The 6,682-nt window shown below is 45.8% G+C and overlaps 1 long non-coding RNA gene across 2 annotated transcripts in view; it reads left to right on the forward strand.

The window, feature by feature from the left end:
- LOC120095035 (uncharacterized) overlaps positions 1–6,036 on the forward strand; it is a 14,775-nt gene extending 8,739 nt beyond the window's left edge. The window contains exons 3-4 of one of the 2 annotated variants that reach the window (XR_005490031.2): positions 1,377–1,547; positions 3,935–6,036. This is a non-coding gene — a long non-coding RNA (uncharacterized LOC120095035). Of the gene's footprint in view, positions 1–1,376; positions 2,341–3,934 lie in introns of those variants that run through there. The other variant, XR_010055528.1, reaches the window with a different exon arrangement.
- Positions 6,037–6,682: the final 646 nt, after the last annotated feature.

The following is a 6,682-nucleotide window of genomic DNA, read 5'->3' on the forward strand; positions in this document are numbered from 1 at the left end:
GGAAACATCAGAGGAGCCTGAGCAGGAGGGATGAGAAAAGCAAGGTCTTCAAGAAGGAAAGTCATTGTGTGGGAGTCTGCTCATGGGTCAGGAAGAAAGATGAGAGGCTGAGGAGAAGGCTGTTGGGAAAGCACTTGCAGCCCAAGCAGGAGGACCTGAGTTCAGTCCCCGCATCCACATACAAGCTGTGTCTGTGCATCCTGGGGGCCTTTGTAAACCAAACTCTGGAGGGACAGAGCCAAGGAGGTGATATCTGGATGCTTCCTGACCCCTGCTGTCCCGAGGCATGTACCTGCAAGTATACCTATGCGTAAGGTTGAAAATAACGAAATAGATGGTTAACTATTGCAATTTGCATCTCTGTGGACACTGATGTCCTTGCCAAGTACAGTTTTTTGTGGAATACTAAGAGTAGAATTCTATCTAGAAAAATGTGGACTTTCTACATCCTGCCATGACGGATCCTGAAAGAGCCCAGTGGCCTCACCAAGAGGAGACAGGAATAGAGTTTTCAACCCTGCAGTAGATGAAACACATGGGGCTTGCAGTGAGGAGGGAGAGGCTCAGGAGAGAGAAGACCCATGAAGCTTGAAGGGTGAGAGATTCCATGAATCAATGACTGAGAGCCAGTTCTTCCTGGTGGAATGGGATGGTTCCCAGTCTTCCCAAAGAGTGGCTTCTCGACAAGAGGCCTGGAAGAAGAGCCACATGGAGTAATGCCAGCCACACTGGAATGACAGCCCTGCTGGGATAGACTGACAACACTTTGATACTCGGCATCTAATTAACACGTAAGCCTTAGAAGTCTTAGCGCTATACCGTAAAGCAGGTGCCAGAAAGCCTTTCCTATAAAGGCAGATATTAAACATTTTAAGGTTTGTGGGTAATGTGTCCTCTGCTGAAATTTCTCAGCTCTGCTGTAGTGTGAAGATAGCCTTGGACATCCATAATAAATTTGTGAGTGAGTGCTCCAACACGACTTTTTACTGCTGTGAACAGACGCCATGGCCAAGGCAACTCTTCTAAAGGACTACATTTAATTGGGGCTGGCTTACAGGTTCAGAGGTTTGGTCCATTATCATCAAGGTGAGAGCATCCAGGCAGGCTTGGTACAGGAGGACCTGAGAGTTCTACATCTTCATCTGAAGGCAGCTAGGAGAAGACTGGCCCCCAGGTGGCTAGGAAGAGGGTCTTAAAGCCCATGCCCACAGTGACGCACTTCCTCCAACAAGGCTACACCTACTCTAGCAAGGCCACACCTCCTAATGGTGCCACTCCCTGTGCCAAGCCTACCTAGCTATGAGTAGATTTGTGGTTTTCCAATCCTTGTCCTAGAATGAATTCTATTTTGTTTTGTATTTTGAAACATTTCTCAGTATGAAGACACAGCTCATCATGGTTGAAAGGCAAGACAGCAGGACCATGGTGTAGCTGGTCACACTGCCTCTGCAGTAAGGAAGCAGGAGACAGGGAATGCTGGTGCTCAGCTGCCTCACTCCTCTCCCCACTTGATCCCAGCCCATGAGATGCTACCACTCGTGTTCAAGGTAGGTCTTCCCTCCTCCAGTAAACCGCCCTGGGAACTCATTCATAGACAGGCCAATAGGTGTACCTCTTACTGAGACCAAATCAAGTCAGGTTGACAATGAGGATGAACCTTTCCAAGCATACCCCTTGTCAATTTGGCACCCAAATATATCACTTTAAATTTTTTTTTAATTTTGTATGCACTGTGCACATGTGGAGGTCAGGGGACAATTTTCAGAAGTTGGTTCTCTCCTACCACCAGGTGGGTCCCAGGGATCTAACTCAGATCATCAGGGTTGGCAGTAGGTGCCTTTACCTGTGAGTGATCTCACATCAAACATATCACTTTTAACTTTAGGCATCTTATAATGCAAAATGCATTTATTCAAAACTTAATAGAGGGCTGGAGAGATGGCTTAGTGGTTAAGAGCACTAGCTGCTCTTCCAGAGGACCCGGGTTCATCCCCAAGCACCCACATGGTAGCTCATAATAGTCTGTAACTCCAGTTCCAGGGGATCTGACACCAACGCACATGAAATAAAATTGTTGGTTTTTTTTTTTTTTTTTGGTTCTTTTTTTTGGAGCTGGGGACCGAACCCAGGGCCTTGCGCTTCCTAGGTAAGCGCTCTTACCACTGAGCTAAATCCCCAGCCCCCATAAAATTGTTTTTTTAAAAGAACACTGGTTGCTCTTGTAAGAAGACCTAGGTTCAGTTCCAGTACCACATGGTGGCTCACAACTGCTGTAACTCCTGTTCCAGGGGACACAACGCCCTCTCCTGGACCTCCATGGGTGTGGTACACATACATGCAGGCAAAATACTCATACATGTAAAAATATAAAAAAATTTAAAAATCTTTAAAAATTCCCTCCAATAGTCTTGTTTCTTCTCCATTTTTTTACTTTTCTGTTTCTTATTTTATTTAATTTTACTACTTTTTTTTTTTTTTTGGTTCTTTTTTTCGGAGCTGGGGACCGAACCGAGGGCCTTGCGCTTCCTAGGCAAGCGCTCTACCACTGAGCTAAATCCCCAACCCCAATTTTACTACTTTTTAAGCAGTTCTATTTATTTATCTGGTTTTTTTGTTTGTTTATTTGGTTTTTCAAGACAGGGTTTCTTTGTGTAGTTCTGGCTGTCCTAGAACTCACGGCTAAGAGGTTTGTTTTATTTGTAATTATGAGTGTGTATGTATGAGTGTGTGCTAGAAGAGGTTGTTGGGTCCCCTGGACCTTGAGTTATGGGCTGCTGTGAATCATCTGATGTGGGTACTGGGGACTGAACTCAGGTCCTCTGGAAGAGCTGCAAGCCCATCTCTCCAAACCCACTCATCTTTTTAAAAATGACCTTATCGGATCTACGGAGACTCCTACAGATCCAGCTGGCCTCGAAGTTGCTATGTAGCTGAGAGTGACTTGGAAATTCTGGTCCCACTGCTTCTGTCTCCCAGTGCCAGGGTGGTGGACATGTACCAGGCTGCCTGGCTATCCATTGAACCCAGGGCTGGCTGCATGCTACGCAAGTCCTCTAGCCATTGGGTTGCGTCTCTCCAGCCCCACCCTGTTTTTTATTATCATTCTTTTATATGATTTATCTATTTTTATTTTCTATGCACTGGTGTTTTGCCTGCATGTATATCTGTGGGAGAGCGTTGGATCCGCTGCAACCAATCTTTTTTTTTTTTTTTTTTTTGGTTCTTTTTTTCCGGAGCTGGGGACCGAACCCAGGGCCTTGCGCTTCCTAGGTAAGCGCTCTACCACTGAGCTAAATCCCCAGCCCCCGCTGCAACCAATCTTACAGATGGTTGTGAGCTGCCATGTGGGTGCTGGGAATTGAACTCAGGACCTCTGGCTTGCTCTGAGAGCAACTAGTGCTGCTAACTGCTGAGCTATCCTCGTAGTCGCAACTTCTGTTTGTGTTTGTTTGTTTGTTTGTTTGTTTGTTTGTTTGTTTACCTACCCAGGCTGGTTTCAAACTCGCTGTGTCACCAAAGATGGCCTTGAACTCCCAATCTTTGGACTTTTCTGAATGCTTTTGCAAAATTCCCTCCCAGGAGGAGCCATAACATCTATCCCTTCTCCAAAGGTCCCAGTGATCAGTGATAGAGGCTCAGTCTCACCAGAGTTCACTCTGGAGGAACCAATGAGTTTATTGGGCTTCCTTACAGAGCATAAGTGAGGGGGTCCTGGCAGGGCTGTGAGGGCTCCTCCCACTGTAGCCAGTTAAATGGAGTCTCCCTTGCCTTGCCTTCCTTAGCCTATTACTTCTGCTCCTCCACATGAATTTAACAGGTGTGATAGGGAGAGGCTGGGTACTCAGATGCGGGTCTCCTAAGCCTCTCCCATCCCCATGCCACCCATGAGATTGTGCAGACCGCCAACAGGTTCACTGGGGATGATCTCTTACAGGAGGGTGCAGGTGAGCCCACACAGGACAGCAGCGGCTTGGCCTGGGGGACAGTTACAACACAGGTGTATGCCACCATGCCTGGAAATCTTAACAATTTCAACATCATTCAAGAATTCCAAGTCACTTCTGAGGGTAAGACAGACTTGTAACTGTGAGCCTACGTAAAGCCAAAAGCAAAGGTACCTACTTCTCTATCCAATGACGTGGAACATTCTTATCCCAAAAGAGAGAAATAGGGGCATAGCAAGGAAAGATGAGGCCAAAATAGAAAGGAAACCCAGGAGGACACACTTCAAGCTCCGAAGCACAACCTCCAGCACCTGGAGCTCTCGTTAGCATCATCTGGCTCCCCGACCCCTTCTGTTTTACTATTAGTAGCTCATGTAGCCCGTCCCTGGCTCCACTTTGGGTCTGCAACTTTTCTTAATGGACAAACTGTGGTCCCGGCATCTTCAACCTCTCGGGATATCCCTTGCAGATTAGGCTCCAATTTCACAGTGGCTTTTTGGCTTCCTCTAGAGATTCTGACACTTCTATGCCTGCATAGCTTTTTCAGAAACCTGTTGGGAGCTTTCTTCTTCCCTTAACTCTTGCATTTACCATGCCTGCAATGTCCCATGGACTTGCTGAAAAGTTCTGCTGCCAGCTTGACGTTGTCTGGCCCTATTCTGCCATAGCTCTTAGTGGCTGTGTACTCCTTAGTATTCCTTAGCAGCTGACCCTGGGAAAGTACTTACCTGTGTGCTTGTTGACAAGTTGGGGACATGCTTAGTCACATTCTTCGTCTAGTCACTCTCCTTTGATTGGGTGGACTCTGAACCTCAAGGGACCTTTCTGATTGTCTCAGAGCAGACTGCGGGTGTTCTCCCAAATTGTGCTGACCTTTTTAATAATTGCATCCATTTTCTTTACACCTATCTGTCCGCATTCAAACTTGCTCACAAGGCTTTTCTCTCCAAATAGCACATTCTCATGTCTTTCTGTTCTTTCTTACTGCAGTGTGCCTCAACCGTGCCACTGTCTAGATTTAACACTGTCTTGAAATGTCTTCTGCAGGTCATGGGGTCATCCTAGCTCTTGAGGGAGTAGAGGCAGGACGATCAGCTTCAACAACGTCTCTATGAATTCAGCTATATCTCTAGCCTGAGGGTTTGGGTTTTCAGATGGCACGAGAAAGGAGACAGGTAGAAATAAGGGCACAGTGTGAATTCATAAACAATTGCGTTGTGGGAAACGTATGTGAAAAGTGTGTCTTGGTGGTTTTAGTTCACTCATTAACATAATAAGCAAACTGTGGGCTGAAAGTAAGAAAGGGGAAGGAGATGCTGGAGGCCTCGGCAGAGGAGACTGAATGACCATGCAGCTATAGGACTGTCCAGCCATCTGAGTGACCCACTGCAGATGTGTGACCATTGGTGACACCGACACCAGTCACCCCCATTGAGACAGGGTCCTGCTATGTAGCTGAAGAGAATCTGGCAATCACTATGTAGCCAAGGCTCACGGGAATCCTCCTGCCTCACCTTCCCAACTGTTGGGATGGCAGGAGTGTACCGCCATACTTGACAATCGCTCTTGTCATTTTTCTCCATGCTCAGGTGAGTAGTAGCCAGATTTAGCTTCGGTGCGGTTCTGCCAAGCAAGTACAATGACGTGAGTGAGGGAGAAGGAGTTGAGTCTATGAGCAGACCAGTGTTTGTCATAGCAGACAATGAAATTTACTCTTATCAACAGGTGAAAAGATTAGACAAATGTGTCAGAATTAGGGAACTAGACATCCTGAGACAGTCAAAGTATTGTTGAGGCCACGATGCTGTGGGGAACAAACTGAGTAGGTCGAAGATGGATTCCATGTCTCCACTCTGGGCTTCCCATTCTCCCACTGTGAGCTTATTTTTTCTACTTTATTATATTATATAATATATCTGTTTTATATATCTGCTCAGTCTATGATTCTGAACAACAAGGACTGTTTGAAAAACAAGGGCAAGATGTGGTAGCACACACTTATAATCCTAGCAATTAAAAGGCAGAAGCAGGGGGATCGTGAGCCAGACTAGGGTACATAGTGAGAGAGAGTGTGTGTGTGTGTGTGTGTGTGTGTGTGTGTGTGTGTGTGTGAGGGGGGGAGGAGGGGGAGAGGCAGAGAGAACACCTCAGAGACAGGGAAAGAGTGGGGAGAGAATACACCTCAATAGACATTCAAGAGATTCTATAGAAAATGATTAGTGAGATTAGAACTAATAAGTAAATTTCTTGGATCAGCCCGAGATGACCAGATCCCAGCAGGGAAAAAAAAATCATGAAGCTTTTTTGCAAGCAAAAGAAAAATTTAAAACTGCTTAGTGATGCTTGTGTGTAAAAAGATGAAGGTTTTAATATTTAGAAGTCTTTTATTCAACCAGCGAGCTGGGTGAACTGGTTGAGATACTTATCACCAAGCCTGACCCTGGAGTTCAATCCCTGGAACCAACATGGAAGGAGAGAACCAACTGCTACAAATTGTCTTCTGACCTACACACACACACACACACACACACACACCACACACACACACACATATACACACACACATATACACACACATACACACACACATACACACACAAATACACACACATACAAACACACACATACACACCACACACTTACATATACACACACATACACACACATATACACACACATACACACACATACAAACACACACACATACACACACACACCACACACACATACATATACAT

The sequence above is a fragment of the Rattus norvegicus genome, chromosome 10, assembly GCF_036323735.1.
Source record: "Rattus norvegicus strain BN/NHsdMcwi chromosome 10, GRCr8, whole genome shotgun sequence".
Classification (NCBI taxonomy): Eukaryota; Metazoa; Chordata; class Mammalia; order Rodentia; family Muridae; genus Rattus; species Rattus norvegicus.